Below are 17,482 nucleotides of genomic sequence, written 5' to 3'. Positions count from 1 at the left end.
TGGCTCGGTATATTTTCCCCCCATTCATTCACACAAATCACACATCATTCACACACATTGCAATTAATCAATACACTTATTTCACCCTCTCTGCAAGACCATGGCATAAATGTCATAAAACACAGGTGCCATCCTCAACTAGGCAGCGGGAGGTACAGTACAAGCAGGCTGTGGTGCCCAGGCTGTGGTGCCCGCAGTCCCAAAAGCAAGTGCCTGACTTGCGACTTCTCCACCCCCCCCCCCCCCTTCAAATCTCGGTGACAGCCAAACAGCTCATTAGCTGTCGTCCCACTGGGAAGGTCTCCACACCAGGCTCCTTTGCCTCAGGCTCACATAGCCTCAAAGTCGCCAGGGGACTCCATAACTCGAGGTGCCTGACCAGACCCTTCCCCCCCACACCGACGGGTTTCTAAATGCCAGACACCCCTGGCTGCCAGGGCCAAACAACCTCGGAGGGGGCGGGGGGGGGGGCAGTCACCACTCCTCCAGAGCTTGATCCATTCCTGCCGGCACACACACCTTCCACACCCACAAAATCCACAATCGGCAAATGTGCTGGGTTTCTGTCGGGCTTGTGGGTGTTGTCATATGCCGAGGTCAAGGCTGGCCAAGTGTGCTTCACAAGAACGAAGGGAAAATCACAAGGGCAATCACACACTGGGGATTATTCTTCAGCCCTACCGAATTAGCATAGCTCCACCCCTCGCTTGGAGACACATGTACGATCTTACCGGACTTGCGGCCTAATGGATTTTATTTATTTATTTATTTATACAGAGTCGAGGCTCGTGAAAGAGCTAACTAACATTTATCAAACAAACAAATCAAACAAACAAGCAAACAAAGTATATAAATTCCCTACTTAGGATTCCCCACTTAGTTACTTGAAGGCTCTTCTTTTTTTTGTTCTTCTTCTTCTTCGCGACATTCGGGGCACACTAATCTATACAATTCTATCTGGACCAAGGTATTTCATTACCTACCCTGCCACAAACGTAACATGCAGTTACGCCTACTTTTCATGGAACCCTTTCTGGATGTGAAAAATTTGAGGTGTCATGGACCTTCCCACTGTGAAATGCAGCACCATTCATGTTTGAACAAAGTAAGGAGCTTCACTCAGTTTTCAGTTATTGTCTGAAAAGAATAATTACAAACGGGCTATTTTTCTTCGGTCAATTTTGTAGTTCAGTGATGCTGCCCAAATGTTTAACCCTTGTGTGCTGCTTTCGCAGATTTGTCACAAGATGAAAATTCTTTTTTTTTTGGAAAACGACCAAAAAAAAAAGTAGTTTTCAAATGAACATTTTGAAAACGAACAAACAAGATGCCGCACACAAAGGATTAATGAGTGTTATGTGATGTGAAATCCTCCACAGGTGATGGATTGGCAGGTACCTTCACAGGTTGTATCTTGGTCGATTTTCTTTTTCGAGGAATTGTGTGTCATTCCCACATAGGAAGTCTTCCAACTTCGTGATATATCGTCAATTCAATTTTAAATTTTATATCACATTTCAAATTGGCCACTATTTATTAGATTATATCAAATTCATGAAAATGACAAAAAACATCGTCATCTTCTTCACAGCCACTTCAAAATAATTTTCCCAGAAAATGTCTCCCCCACTTTTCAATCGCGATCAACGCCCCTGTATGGGCCTATCACATTCACGACACAGAGAGGTGAGTGGTGTGACTTTCTTATCCTGTCTCCTTTCTGGTCTTCTCTTTCCATACGTTGTGCCCCCCCCCCCTCCCCACCACCCTCTCACCCCTCCTCCCCCCACGTTTCTGCAGTTGTGCAGGGAACACGTCCCACAGCAACACCCCACAGGTGAAATTCCCAAAATACAGGAAACCTGTTCACCTTCACCCTTTCATTCCCCTTCTTCAACCACTTGTGCAAACAACTTGCACATTCTCTTCAATCTCATTCTTCCCTCTAAATCTTCAAGACAGCTGTTCATCACAATCTCGGATCATGCTCTGTCTAACCCTGATCTTTTCCACCCCAAGTGACCCCATCATTGCGAATTTGGGGTGTTTTGATGGGGGCAGAAAAGATCAAGGTTTTGGATGGGGGAAGATGAAGAGATGGTGGCGAACAGCTGTTTTAAAGACCTGGAGAGAGGAGAGCGATTGAAGAGAGTGATGGAGTTATTTCAGAGGCAGGAGAAAAGAGGAATGAAAGAGTGAAGGTGAGCAGAGAGTCTTGATTTTGGCAGTTTCACCAGAAGGGGGCTGCTGGCAGTTCTTGTGCGACCTGCAGGAATATTTGGGGGAACTTTCCATTTTATTTTATGACCCGGGTGTACCCCGGACCCGGTGTGTACCCCGGTTTACAATCGGTACACCATATCCCTGCGTGTCGTAAGAGGCGACTAAAAGGGTTGGCATCAGGAAGGGCATCCGGCCATAAAAACATTGCCTCAAACAGGGAACCATGATTGTCATGGGGCCCGCAAGGCTAAACCCCGCTCTCGCGGGGAAAATGGCCTTAAAACGATCATTCATTCATTTTCCATTTTATTCCCTTCCTTTCTGCTCGAGGTGTTTCAGGAGCCTTTTTCAATAACACAAAAAAAAGCACATGAAACAAACACAGACCTCATTAGAAGTGATGTCAATCACACAACTCACCATTCGGCTGGTCACATTGCTCCTCCTCCTCCTCCAGATCAAAGGAGTTCACATCCTCGATTTTTATCTGCAGAATCTCAGGAAATCCTTCCAGCTCCTCAACCTTCATTCCACACACGAGCACTGTCGGCTGTTCCGATTCCGGCTGCACATGACAGGAATCCATCTCACAGCCAACTTGAGCGTACATGGTGGGTGAACCTTCAGAGAGGAGGGAAACATACCACTCTTCCTGATGTTTAGTCCACTCTGAGGACCTTGATCTGACAAAGTGCCAATATGTGAAGTACCTCCATACTTGAGGCCTTATCTTCTGCTTCAATCAGTTGCAGAACTTTAAACTTTCACCACACACCAACGCACACCCTGTGACCCCCCCAAAAAACAAAATTGCATGTCCGAAGACAACACTGTAAATTGCATATTCATGTGAATGTTGATTTGGCCGCATCTGAAAAATTAAAAAGCCTCGATATTTATGTAAAATCTGGGCCTGTTCTGCAATTTTATGATGAAGACATTCAATGGTGAGAAGGCCTCAAACACGAGCACAGGGGATGTGTATGAAGGAGTACTTGTGCTCACAGGTAATCCATGCCACAGGTGTGCTGATATGCAGACAGTTTCCCCACATCAATAACTTTCAGGTAATAAATAAGAAACCACTTTACATAAAATCGGATGGAACAACAACATTCCTCTGGAACATGTCCGTGGGAATTCAGTTCATGTTCATCACACTGGGAAGTCGGACTGAATCACCTGTATTACAGGTTTCAAAGAAGAGCATTTGTATTATTAGATAGTTTGAACACGAGGAAAGTGAAGTTACTTTGGAAATTAAATGAGCGTATTTACACAGGAAAGAGGAAGAAGAATCGGCAATTCCCAAAATTCAAAACGTGAGGGGGGAGAGGTTGCCAGACGGTACTTTCGGATAGAGAGAGAAAGATTTGTCAGGATTGAAGGAAATATTTCAAGTGTTTGACCAGTTTGTGATTTGTTTAGACCTGGAAAAAACACCACAATAAATCTATCCCAACACGATATGGACCTCAACACCCAATCCCATTGGCAGAGAAAAACCCCTTGGGGGGGGAGGGGGACAAATTAAGTAGCTGCAAACTCCATCATGTGACATTTTGGTTGAGATTGGATGAGGAACAACCAAATGTATCAAGGTCAAAAATGGTCAGACAGACAAACAGACAGATACACTAAATTGCCTATTTTAGTATGATATATTAGGCTCTGGGCTGTGGCCTTCTTTATTCCTCGAGAAAATGATTATTGTGGTCCACTCATAGGGTGGGGGGGGGGGGGGGGTGGGGGGGAGATGAAATTTGGTTTAAAGTGAAGCTAATATATGTGTCATCACTATTTTACATCATCCCACATCCAGAAGTTGCACATTCGCGAAGGGTGCGGGCTCAAAGTTTTGGGGGTAAACAAGGAATTAAGGGCATGCATCGTCACTTCAGACCTAAATGTTGTTTTTCGACTTGTGTGCTCTGTATGTATTTAAGCATTTTAAGAATATTAAATATGCAACTGGTGTATTTTTATTATAAATATACACATCTGGGTAATAGAAAAACGTATTGTGCACAAAAAATAATGACCTGATAAGAAAGGAAATGTCAAAGTTGGTATAATTTTAGATAAAATGTGTTCTGGACTATTTTGATGTGGAGTGTAATGTTGTGTGATGTAAATGTGACGGTAGACTCAACAGATAGTCGGTTGACAGTTATCTACATGGTATTTGTGTTTTATTCAGGAGTTACTCTGCTTGTGACTCGTACATAGTTTGGAAACATGTGGAGAAACTTTGTATTTGAAAGTTTGATTACACAGGGAACATTTTATGTACAATCGCCTGTTTTGCGAATAAATTATGATTAATTCATAAAGCTAATGCCCAATAAGGTCTGGTTTACAATACACATATATATGCATCAAATGTTATATTTTAAATACTTTTACAATTTAAATATTGTTTTGCTTCACATATATATCACGAATAAAAACATGGCTAATTTAATACATGGTAGATGACTGCTCAACGTTATTAGTGGTTAGAACTTATGCAGCCCCCCCCCCCCCCCCTCCACCCCAATCCCCACAATATCCTTTTCTGGCGCTGGAAGGAAACGCTGCTTTGTCTTGGCAGGAGAGGATGTTGACGGTGTATCCCCTTCCCCTGCATTTGGTGGTTGCAGCTGATCATGTTGGATTGCAATGCCGTTGGTGTTGTGCGTTGACCCTTTCCCTGATAACGTCTCTTCTCCGAAGTCGTTATGTCCCATACTGGAGATGTATAGACGCCTTTCTGGAGACAAGATGGTCCAGTATTTGAGCCGCGAAGAATTTCCTGCTGGGCTAATGCAGTGTCGTGTTCTAACACATAACTATGTGATACACTGTATCCAAAACCATTCAGTAGACATATCAGTTGAGCAGAACCACTGAGGTGCCTGACTGCCATGGCCAATGATACTTGCTTTGGCATTGACTTCTTTCCTTTTGAGGCCAGGAAGACTATGTCTTGGGTAATGCTGAGGATTCTACGGCTCACCACATCCTTCACGTCAACATAGTTTTCTTCATCTGGATCATCTGAGGCCCCAATTACCCATGCCACAAAGTTGAATAGCTTTGCGGGAATAATGTTACGGGCAGCATCAACCGTCAAATCTGAAGCAGTTGGAGGCCATGGTCGTGTTTCAGTTCTCCACAACTCTTCCTCGACTCACGAAGATGTTTAAAACCGGAAACCTCCACAACTCCTCCTCCACTCACGAAGATGTTTAAAACCCGAAATCTCCACAACTCTTCCTCCACTCACGAAGATGTTTCAAACCCGAAATCTCCACAACTCTTCCTCCACTCACGAAGATGTTTAAAACCCGAAATCTCCACAACTCTTCCTCCACTCACGAAGATGTTTAAAACCCGAAATCTCCATAACTCTTCCTCCACTCACGAAGATGTTTAAAACCCGAAATCTCCACAACTCTTCCTCGACTCATGAAGATGTTTAAAACCCGAAATCTCCACAACTCTTCCCCTACTCATGAAGATGTTTAAAACCCGAAATCTCCACAACTCTTCCTCCACTCATGAAGATGTTTAAAACCCGAAATCTCCACAACTCTTCCTCGACTCACGAAGATGTTTTAAACCGGAAATCTCCACAACTCTTCCTCTACTCACGAAGATGTTTAAAACCCGAAATCTCCACAACTCTTCCTCCACTCACGAAGATGTTTCAAACCCGAAATCTCCACAACTCTTCCTCCACTCACGAAGATGTTTCAAACCCGAAATCTCCACAACTCTTCCTCCACTCACGAAGATGTTTCAAACCCGAAATCGCCACAACTCTTCCTCCACTCACGAAGATGTTTCAAACCCGAAATCGCCACAACTCTTCCTCCACTCACGAAGGTGTTTCAAACCCGAAATCGCCACAACTCTTCCTCCACTCACGAAGATGTTTAAAATCCGAAATCTCCACAACTCTTCCTCGACTCACGAAGATGTTTAAAACCGGAAATCTCCACAAATCTTCCTCTACTCACGAAGATGTTTAAAACCCGAAATCTCCACAACTCTTCCTCCACTCACGAAGATGTTTCAAACCCGAAATCTCCACAACTCTTCCTCCACTCACGAAGATGTTTCAAACCCGAAATCGCCACAACTCTTCCTCCACTCACGAAGATGTTTCAAACCCGAAATCTCCACAACTCTTCCTCCACTCACGAAGATGTTTCAAACCCGAAATCTCCACAACTCTTCCTCCACTCACGAAGATGTTTAAAATCCGAAATCTCCACAACTCTTCCTCGACTCACGAAGATGTTTAAAACCGGAAATCTCCACAACTCTTCCTCTACTCACGAAGATGTTTAAAACCCGAAATCTCCACAACTCTTCCTCCACTCATGAAGATGTTTAAAAACCGAAATCGCCACAACTCTTCCTCCACTCACGAAGATGTTTCAAACCCGAAATCTCCACAACTCTTCCTCCACTCACGAAGATGTTTAAAATCCGAAATCTCCACAACTCTTCCTTGACTCACGAAGATGTTTAAAACCGGAAATCTCCACAACTCTTCCTCTACTCACGAAGATGCTTCAAACCCGAAATCTCCACAACTCTTCCTCCACTCACGAAGATGTTTAAAACCCGAAATCTCCACAACTCTTCCTCGACTCATGAAGATGTTTCAAACCCGAAATCTCCACAACTCTTCCTCGACTCATGAAGATGTTTCAAACCCGAAATCTCCACAACTCTTCCTCGACTCATGAAGATGTTTCAAACCCGAAATCTCCACAAGTCTTCCTCCACTCACGAAGATGTTTAAAACACCAAATCGCATGTCCAGTTAACCAGATCCACGCTTGATTCGCGCCGACTCTTCTTCCTCTCCTTTCCGAATTTTTCTTCTTCCCTTTTCTCTTCCATGTTACTTCTACTTTTCATCGAATCCCTCTCGATCGTTATCTCAGCCCATCGCATATTATCCTCGTTACTTCTAGTTTAAAAGTTTTATTCACAAAAATATTGAATCCCGAATGAAAACGAGGAGGAAAAAAAGAGGTTTGACATGCCAAGCTGGACGATACACCTTCCTCGAGGTGTCTTGAAGACCTGGAGAGAAGATGGATTTCGAATCTTGAAATTCAGTTAAACACCAATGGTGATGGAACGTCACTTGAGGGTTGAGAACCTTCCGAGGATTGTGGACATTCGGTTGTTGTTGAGTGTTGACTTGTGTTTTGTTGTTGTTGGGTCATCGGTGTCGCCTGTGACTGCTGGTTTGTATCATTGCTGAGAATGTGGTTGTGCCGATGATGCAGTGCCCCCTGCTTGTTTGTATCATTGCTGAGAGCGAGGCTGTTCCGCTGTGTCGGTGCTCCAATAACAGTAACACACACTTTGATGAATCACCCTTTTGGTTGATCCGGGGTGCAAACATCCCTCCCTCCTCCCATTTCCCGTTTTCATTGCTAAATTATTTGTTGTGATATTGTTTGCAGACCAGTGACAGATACAGAGTGGTGGCATCATTCAACGTTCTCTCCATGTGTCAATCAATGATGTTGTAACGGCTACCACTGGGTTTACACAATCGCCTTGCACCTACCAAGGACGCGGAGCGATCACCATGCCGGGCTCGTCCGGGACGCCCGGGCAGGCCGCTCGCAACTTGCCAGGCCTCGGCCGGGACGCCCGGGCATGGCCGGGCATGCCCGCCCTCGACTTGCCAGGCCGCGTCCGGGACGCCCGGGCATGCCCGGGCATGCCCGCCCTCGACTTGCCAGGCCGCGGCCAGGACGCCCGGCCACGCCCCCTCTCACCTTTCCCGGGCAAACGCTCCGGGATAATGTGTATATATATTGCTGCCCGATAAACGGGCTTTTCAGAGTACCCGAGTTGTTTTGTGACAATAAAGAAACTCGGACGAATTCCAGCTTTTTGTCGCGTCCATTCTTCCGATTGACGTGGGAGCACAGCTCCTACATTGGTGACCTACCGACATGGACATGGCCGTTGCCCTCAAACTGCCTACCTTCTGGGAGGCTCACGCGGCAGTTTGGTTTGCCCAGGCGGACTCCCTGTTCGCCCTGCGCGGCATCACGGCCGACGACACCCGCTTCCACCATGTGGTAGCAGCGCTCGGTTCAGCCACCGCGGCCCACGCCCTGAGCCTCCTCGAGAGCCCGCCAGCCGCTGACAAATACCGAGCGATTAAAAAGCTCCTCCTCGACGCTTTCGCCCTCTCATCGGCGGAACGCGCACGGTGCCTGCTCGACCTGCCCGAGCTCGGCGACACGCGCCCGTCCGAGCGAACGGACTACATGCTTTCGCTGCTCGGCGAGCACTCTCCGGCATTCCTGTTCCGGGAGCTGTTCCTCCGTCAGCTGCCTAGCCCGGTACGCCTCGCCCTGGCAAGCACGACGATCACGGATCCCCGCGCCCTCGCCAGGGAAGCCGACAAGATCTCCGCGGCAGGCCAACGCATTGCAGCAGCGACCTGGGGCCCACAGCCGTCCAACGCAACGCCCATGGCGCCCGAGCACCCGGCACGGTCGACGACCGAACTGCCGATGCAATTGGCGGCCGCTACGCCGAGCCGACCACCTCCAGCACGACGACCGGGGCCTCCACCTGATCAAGCGTGGTGTTACTATCATGCCAGGTTAGGACAGAAGGCCCAGACATGCCGACCCCCGTGCACCTTCGGCAAGCCGGGAAACGGCCGGCCGGCGTTCATTACCAGCCATGAGCGCCGGCCACACGGGCAACTTACTTTTCATCACGGACAAAGCGCCTGTACGGCGCTTCCTGTGCGACACCGGCGCCCAACTGAGCGTCATACCCGCCTCCGATCAGGACAGGCAGTCCGTGGTTTGCGGCCCCTCCTTGGTTGCGGCCAACGGATCGGCCATCCGCACCTTCGGCCCGCGCAACGTCACCCTCTGCTTCGGCGGCCAACGCTTTACTTGGACTTTTGTAACCGCAAGCGTGCCCATGGCTCTGCTAGGCGCCGACTTCCTCTGCGCACACGGACTGCTGGTGGACATGCAACGGCGTCGCCTCATCAACGCCGAGACCTTCAGCTCCTTGGTATGCACGTTGAGCAGCTCCGCTCCGACCGAGCTGGCATGCGCCCTCCCGGCGGCGAACGAGTTTGCTCGCCTGCTCACAGAGTTCCCGGCCCTCACGCGGCCGACGTTTTCGGCCGCCGCAGTACGACATGGGATTGAGCACCACATACCAACCACGGGCCCGCCGGTCTACGCCAGAGCCCGCCGCCTCGACCCAGCCAAGCTCGCCGTGGCCAAAGCCGAGTTCGACGCGTTGGAACACCTCGGCATCGTGCGGTGCTCCGATAGCGCGTGGGCTTCGCCACTACACATCGTCCCAAAACCAGGGGGCGGCTGGCGCCCATGTGGCGACTACCGCCGCCTTAACGACGCCACCACCCCCGACAGGTATCCGATCCCGCACATCCAAGACTTCTCCGCCCGTCTGGCGGGACGGGTCATTTTTTCAAAAATCGATCTAATACGGGGATATCACCAGGTACCTGTCAGGGCGGCCGACGTCCCTAAAACGGCCGTCATCACGCCGTTCGGCTTATTCGAATTCCTGCGGATGCCGTTTGGCCTCAAGAACGCGGCTCAGGCGTTCCAGCGCTTGATGGACGGCGTGCTGCGTGACCTGCCGTTCCTCTTCGTTTACCTGGACGACATCCTCGTCGCCAGCACGTCCCGGGCCGAGCACCTCCTCCACCTCCGAACACTGTTCGGGCACCTCAGCGAGCACGGCCTCATCGTCAACCCGGCCAAATGCCACTTCGGCACGACGGCCGTTGATTTTTTGGGCCACCACATCACTATGAACGGGGCCGTGCCGCTGCCAACCAAGGTCGAGGCCATCACCACGTTTCCGCGTCCCCGCTCCATAAAGGCCCTGCAGGAATTCCTGGGAATGGTGAATTTCTATCACCGCTTCGTGCCCCGCGCTGCTCAACTCATGCGGCCCCTCTACAAAGCCCTCCGGGGCAAGCCGGCCAAGCGCGACATCATCTGGTCCGCAGCAATGGACGCGGCCTTCAAAAGCTCAAAGCGGGCCCTCGCCGACGCAACACTGCTCGCTCACCCGGTGCTCAACGCTCCCATCGCCCTCACCACGGATGCCTCCGACTATGCGGTGGGCGCCGTACATGAGCAATGGGTGAACGGGCTTTGGCAGCCACTCGCTTTTTTTAGCCGGCAGCTCCGGCCGAACGAGCTCAAATATAGCACGTTTGACCGTGAGCTCCTCGGTCTACACCTGGCCGTTCGCCATTTCCGCCACCTCCTGGAGGGCCGACCCTTCACGGCGTTCGTCGACCACAAGCCGTTGGTTTACGCAATGGCCAAGGTCAAGGAGCCGTGGTCGGCCCACCAACAGCGCCACCTCTCCGCCGTGTCGGAGTTTACCACAGACATCCGGCACATCGCCGGCAAAGACAACGCCGTGGCCGACTGTCTTTCTCGGGCCAGCGCGAACGTGGTCCACCTCGGCGTGGACTTCGCGCTTATGGCGGCGGACCAAACCACCGGACCATGGTGCAAGCCCTCCGGGTGGCGGACACGGGCCTCCGCCTGGCCGACATCCCCTTCACGGACACTGTCCTGCTCTGCGACGTCTCCCAAGGCCAGCCTCGCCCCATCGTGCCCGCTACCTGGCAACGCCGCATCTTCGCCTCCCTCCACGGCCTTTCCCACCCGGGCCGGAAAGCTTCCCAGAAGCTGGTGTCGGCGCGATTCATCTGGCACGGCCTTCGACGGAATGTCCGTGATTGGACCAGCACCTGCACAGCCTGCCAACAGGCCAAGGTCCACCGACACACCCAGGCCCCGCTGGCACCTTTCACCGTGCCCGAACGACGTTTCGACCACGTCAACGTGGACCTGGTGGGCCCCCTTCCCCCATCACGCGGTTTCACACACCTGCTCACCATGGTGGACAGGACCACCAGGTGCCCGGAGGCCGTTCCCCTCGTCTCCACCACCACCGCCGACGTGGCGCAGGCTTTCATCGCCACCTGGGTCGCCCGCTTCGGCGCACCGGTGGACATCTCGTCGGACCGCGGACCGCAGTTCACCTCCGAGCTGTGGGGCGCGGTTGCCCGCAACCTGGGGGTCAAGCTACACCGTACTATGGCCTAACACCGCCAAGCCAACGGGTTGTGCGAGCGATTCCACCGCTCCATGAAGGCCGCGCTCATGGCCGGCCTTCAGGATGGCGGTTGGGCCGACCGGCTGCCGTGGGTCCTTTTGGGCCTCCGCACCAAAGGAGGGCCAAGGAGGACCTCTGGGCATCCACCGCCGAGCTTGTCTACGGCCAGGCGCTACGCGTCCCGGGCGAATTCGTGCCCGACGCTACCAGTCCCTGGTCCGCAGCTCACCAGCGCTCGGACCGCCAGGAGGCCGCCCGACGGTTCGCCCCGTGCCAACGTCCCACCACGGTGACCCCCAGTCCTACGTCCCCCCAGCGCTTCGCACAGCGGAGTACGTTTTTGTGCGTCATGACGCACATCGGGGGCCACTCCGGCCGCCGTACGACGGGCCCTTCCGGGTCCTGCGACGGGATGACAAGTCGTTCGTCATTGACATTGGCGGCAGGTCAGACCGGATTGTGGTGGACCGCCTCAAGCCGGCGCACGTGGACATCGACCAACCGCCACGGTTGGCCCTTCCGCCACGGCGAGGCCGCCCCCCGTCCACGGTGCCCCCCACTCGACCGCCCACCACCACACCGGACCCCCCCCCCCCCACGACCCGCCAGGGGTCGCTTCTGCCGGGTCATCAGGACCCCCCTTAAATTGACCCTGCCGGTGCAAGTCGATTCTGGGGGGACGTGTGTAGCGGCTACCGCTGGGTTTACACAATCGCCTTGCACCTACCAAGGACGCGGAGCGATCACCATGCCGGGCTCGTCCGGGACGCCCGGGCAGGCCCGCTCTCAACTTGCCAGGCCTCGGCCGGGACGCCCGGGCATGCCCGCCCTCGACTTGCCAGGCCGCGGCCAGGACGCCTGGCCACGCCCCCTCTCGCCTTTCCCGGGCAAATGCTCCGGGATAATGTGTATATATATTGCTGCCCGATAAACGGGCTTTTCAGACTACCCGAGTTGTTTTGTGACAATAAAGAAACTCGGACGAATTCCAGCTTTTTGTCGCGTCCATTCTTCCGATTGACGTGGGAGCACAGCTCCTACAATGTGTGCTTAACGTTTTATAACTAACGATTGTGCTTACATATTATTTCGAACCATTATATTGTAATGGTTACCCTATTCACATGTCGCGGTTACCTTATTCACTTGTCGCGGTTAACTTATCCGCATGTGACGGTTACCATTACGATGGGTTTGGTCTAACCCACGCACACGGGCTTTTGGTTGTGTCGTCGTGACGCACGCGCGGCTGTTGGAGCCACGCCCTCCGAAGAGGGTTCTTGGTTTTATATAAGCCGTTACGACTTCCATTCGCTAGCAGTTGCTGGAGATTTCTGCGCAATAAACAACCTTTTGTACCCAACGAAATGGCCTCTTCTTCTCGCCTTCGGCAACTCCTAAACTGGTGACCCCGACGTGATCTGAACACGCAACCTTCTGATCGAACCTTCAACCTTCTGACGCGTGAATTAGACCAAACATATGGTATTGGTAACCGTCACATGTAAGTTAACCGCGACATGTGAATAAGGTAACCGCTACAGTACATTTATTTCTGAAACAGTATTTAATTGGAAGAAGCTTATTCCTAATAATTCAAACGTGTTGATTTGATTTTGAGAGGGAGTGGAGACGTGCCGCTTGGTTGCCCCTTGCGTCCGTTTGCACACAGGCACGCCCTGCAAGAATTGTCATTTGGACAAATTTCAAACTTGTCCAAAGCTCTCAGACAAATAAAATGAAATACACTCAACGCTGACCAATATATGTATTTATGAAGCTTACGCACGCAATTAAAACTAAAGTGTTTGCACAATCAGGTCGAGGCTCCGGGAAATCCGCATCAATTCTGGAACTTTGGTCTGACCAGAGACCAGAAATATATATTTTTTGGCCTTACCACGGAGTTTCACAGATACCCCACCCTATTTTCAAGGGCCTTCCACAAAGATTTGTTTGGTGTTCAACTACCCCGGGAGATCCACCTTAATTCAGTATGTTGACGATCTGCTAATCTGCTCAAAGAAAAAGGAAAGCTGCGAACAAGATACAATGGTGCTCTTGACAGCATTAGCTCATGAGGGGAATTAAGTTAATCAGGATAAGTTACCGTTCTGTGAGACGGAAGTTGTCTCTTTGGGTCACACACTCTCAGGATGGACCAGGAAACTAACAACAGAAAGGATTACCTCAGTTTCGCATATCTCCAGACCAAAAACAAAGCGACAAACATCAATCCAATCTAAAGTAGTGTTGCTATGAGAATTTTAGAGATTTTCACAATCGGTATATTGAACGTTTCTCTCCGTACGTATATTAGTAGATGAAAAATGTTGTTCCTGGGACAGCCTCAATTCTCCATTCACTTACATGTAAATTTTCCTCTCACCATCACTTTTCTTCATTTCCCCTTAACATCTCTATTTCTGCCACCCTGATCTTTACGAACCTTTTGGCCTTTTGACATACGAGCTATAACAAAAGATAACCTACTCTTATCCTCAATGTTGTTCATTAGACCACTCAAACAATGATCCTACGAATATTTGCTCCCTCTCACTCTCTTAATATCAATGACCCCGAGTAGACCACTCAAACAATGATCCTACAAATATTTGTTTATGCGTAGGAAATAATTTAATTCTCTTACCACTTCCATCACCATCTAATACATTAACAAAAAAGATGTTTGAGTTTGGTTCTTTATCAAGATATTTTAACAGAGCTGAGATAAAATGATAAACCTCCCTCAATGTTCTTGTCTGAGCGCCTCCAGTGCCACACACCATTTTAAAATTAAAGTTTATATTTTCCTGGCAACCATCAAAGTTTTCCGTCCACTCAAAAATATTTCCATCTTTTTTACCCAACTCACCAGTATCTATATAATAATACCGTAAGGACTCGACTTTGTTATCCCTTTTACGCCGCACCCAGTGACCCGATGCCCACGGCACTAATGGATTTACGATCTACGAACCGCGCTCTTTGTTTATCACGTACAGCCACACTCGAAAAATCTGAATTAGTCGACTTTGGGGCCCAAAAGCATCCGATTAACGGCCGATACGACGCCATCGTATTGGCGTCTGCTGGGCGAAGGCGATGTGAGCCGTCCGCTGATTGGACAGTCGAGTGGTGTGAACCAAATGGTCTTTTTATTCCCTTGAACATTTTAAATTAGGATATATAAGGAAACGTCTTTATCGTCATTTTAATAAAGTTAAATGGAGTGACGTTTTGGAAACGTCTTTTGAAGTTTGAAGTTTTTTCGAATCGAAGTGAAGAAGTTTTTGAAGTTTTGATTTTGGAAACGTTAAATGGAGAAACAGTTTCACAGGAAGAGAATGCGATGCGATGCGATGAAGAAGATCCATCTTTATTTTATTTTTTTGAACCACAAAAGATTGAAGCTCCACGAAGTCAAGAATGTGAAACTACGTGAATGTAATAAAATAAAAATATACATAAACGACACAGTTCTATGGAATTTTAAATCGATTCATTTTCACATGAAGAAATGAGGCGCAGATGAAGAAGATGACTGCATCACCGGAATTCACCTCAGGTTTTTGGCGTATCTTTCAAGTTGTCGTGATTTTGTGAAAATCCTGAATATTCCTTTGGTTTTGTCGACACGTTTTGTTGAGAAGACTATCAACAAAACATTTTCCTTTTTGATTGACAGGTTACAAATGTGTTCTTGAATAGCCGAAATGTCACGTTTTTTAATTCAAGTTGAATAGGTCTTGAGGCCTTTATTAATAAATCTATATAATAATAGCGTAAGGACTCGACTTTGTTATCCCTTTTACGGCGCACCCAGTGACCCAATGCCCACGGCACTAATGGATTTACAATCTACGAACCACGCTGTTTGTTTATCACGTACAGCCATACTCGAAAAATCTGAATTAGCCGACGTTGGGGCCCAAAAGCATCCGATTAACTGCTGATACGACGCCAGCTTACGACGCCATCGTATTGGCGTCTGCTGGGTGAAGGCGAAGCAAGCCGTCCGCTGATTGGACCGGCGAAGGCGAAAGCAAGCCGTCCACTGAGTGGACAATCCAGAGCATGCATTTGTGCCGGTGTCGGCGATCGTTGTTCATATACGCACTCTTCCTTCTCATCTTTCTTCCTAACTCTTACTCAGACAAGCAAATCCCCTATGCCATCCATAATGGTACACTCTATCCATACACCACATCCTCCCTTCCGTGGATGTTCCACGGGTTTCGGCTAGTTTAAATTAATTCTCTTATTTGTTTTGTGAACTTTTTTTTACAAGTAATTATATTAACTAATCTGGGTGGGGTGGATAAAAGTATGGATGGTTGTTGTTTAATGGCTTATCAGTTTTGTTTTTTGTAATTCTTGTGAGTAAAATGAACCCAAGATATCTTCCCCATTCACATCATATAATTTGTAAGTCCAAGGGACTGTATCCATTACATCAACGATTTTGAATAATTCATTAGTCCATCTCTTTGTATAACCTTTCTCAAAATGACTTTTCCATCTGTATATTCTTACAATATCACCAACTTTGAACTTCGGTTTTCTCAAATTAATCTCCTTTTCATATTTTAATTTTGTAAATGATTCTGATGGTTTTGATTTTGTTGATGAATGAACGTTATTATTGTAATTATCTACAATATCCGGAATTAAATATACCCATTGTTGAGAACCGAGTTGTGTGAATTTTTTATATAATTTCTCTTTCAAAGTACGATTAAAACGCTCAACAACAACTGCCTTTCCTTCATTAAAGGTACTGTATAATTTAATACCCTTCCCCTTAAGAAATTTCATAAATATTTTGTTATAGAACTCTGTTCTCTCATCGGTCCACAGTTTCTTTGGTTTCCTTTTATCCCGATCAAATATTAGCTTAAAGGCTAACATTAAAGTATCACCCCTTTTATTTTTTAAAGGAACAACCCAGGCAAATCTACTCCTCAAATCAATAACGGTTAAAGCATACCTGTATCCCTTATCATTAAATTTAGTTCGATTAAATCAGCGGACCATATGTGGTCGGTGTATTTAGAATAAACTTTCCTTCGTTTAAACTTTGTGATTATAGGTTTATGTAATTCATTAGCCAAAAGCTCCTCAGTCTTGATGACATCATTGGAGTTTAATAGTTTTTGGGGGAATAACCAAGACCAAGTTTCAATTTAGCACATCATTTTTTTCACAATAAACCTATCAACTTTCTCTCTCAACGTAGGATTTCGTATTAAAGACAAATTACACAACATTTCTCTGTCTGCTTCATGTTTTTCATCCAATGTAGTGGTATTCCCATAAGCAATATCATGCTTCATACAAACTTCATCAACCCTATTTATAGGTTTAGACCAAGGTTTAAGATTGTCAGCCTCATCTAATCTTTTATCCAGGTTTGTTCCAGGACCACAAAAAGAATATCCAGGTAGATGTAGTTCCCCAGGAATTCCAGTTGTTGTAAATTTACTTCCTGACAGAAACTTTTGTATGTCTCCTCCACTTTTAGGAGAGATGAATTGGCACTTTTTAGAGCCACACACTTGACATATTCCTTTTTGATAAACTCTATTATTTTTAGCTTTAACAAGAGATATTTTTAGATTTAGTTTTCTTTTTACATTTGAGACAATAACTCATATTTATTTATCAGAAAAATTCCGACAGAGTATCAAAATCTTTTTGGTTTTTAACATATACATTTCAATCTTTATTTTTAAAACATAAAGAATCCTAAGGAATGCCTTCACTCTCTCCTCCATTTATTTACAAATAAAACTAACTAAAGTCAATAACACCAACATCATCAACCACATAATCTTTTCCTTCTTCTTCTTCTTTATCCCCACTTTCTCGTTTAAATCTCCTCCCTGAAAGTGAAGACATTGATGTCGTTATTCTTGAAAATAATATTTCCATTCGACTTTTCATTTCTTTATTTTCCTCCTCAGTGCGTTGAGTTTGATTTATTTGCTGTAATACCTTCAATCTTTTATTTTTCTCACTGATTTCCATCTTTTTATATTTTTCCTCCCTCTCTCTTTTCTCCCTTTACTCCCTCTCCTCCTTCTCCTTT

At 47.7% G+C, this 17,482-nt stretch overlaps 1 protein-coding gene across 3 annotated transcripts in view; it reads right to left on the bottom strand.

Annotated features, from left to right (window-relative positions):
• Positions 1-17,482, bottom strand: part of LOC137415082 (uncharacterized) — a 399,049-nt gene that overhangs the window by 298,387 nt on the left and 83,180 nt on the right. The window contains exons 1-3 of one of the 3 annotated variants that reach the window (XM_078778291.1): positions 5,796-6,406; positions 5,446-5,659; positions 2,644-2,844 (exon numbers count right to left, since the gene is read on the bottom strand). The exons of 1 other annotated variant lie outside the window; for it this stretch is intronic. The gene's annotated coding sequence lies outside the window, so the exon portion shown is untranslated. Of the gene's footprint in view, positions 1-2,643; positions 2,845-5,445; positions 5,660-5,795; positions 6,407-17,482 lie in introns of those variants that run through there. One more of the 3 variants, XM_078778292.1, reaches the window with a different exon arrangement.

The sequence above is a fragment of the Myxine glutinosa genome, chromosome 5 (assembly GCF_964187855.1).
Source record: "Myxine glutinosa chromosome 5, kmMyxGlut1.1, whole genome shotgun sequence".
NCBI classification, from domain to species: domain Eukaryota; kingdom Metazoa; phylum Chordata; class Myxini; order Myxiniformes; family Myxinidae; genus Myxine; species Myxine glutinosa.
This window is presented reverse-complemented; position numbering and strand designations above follow the sequence as displayed.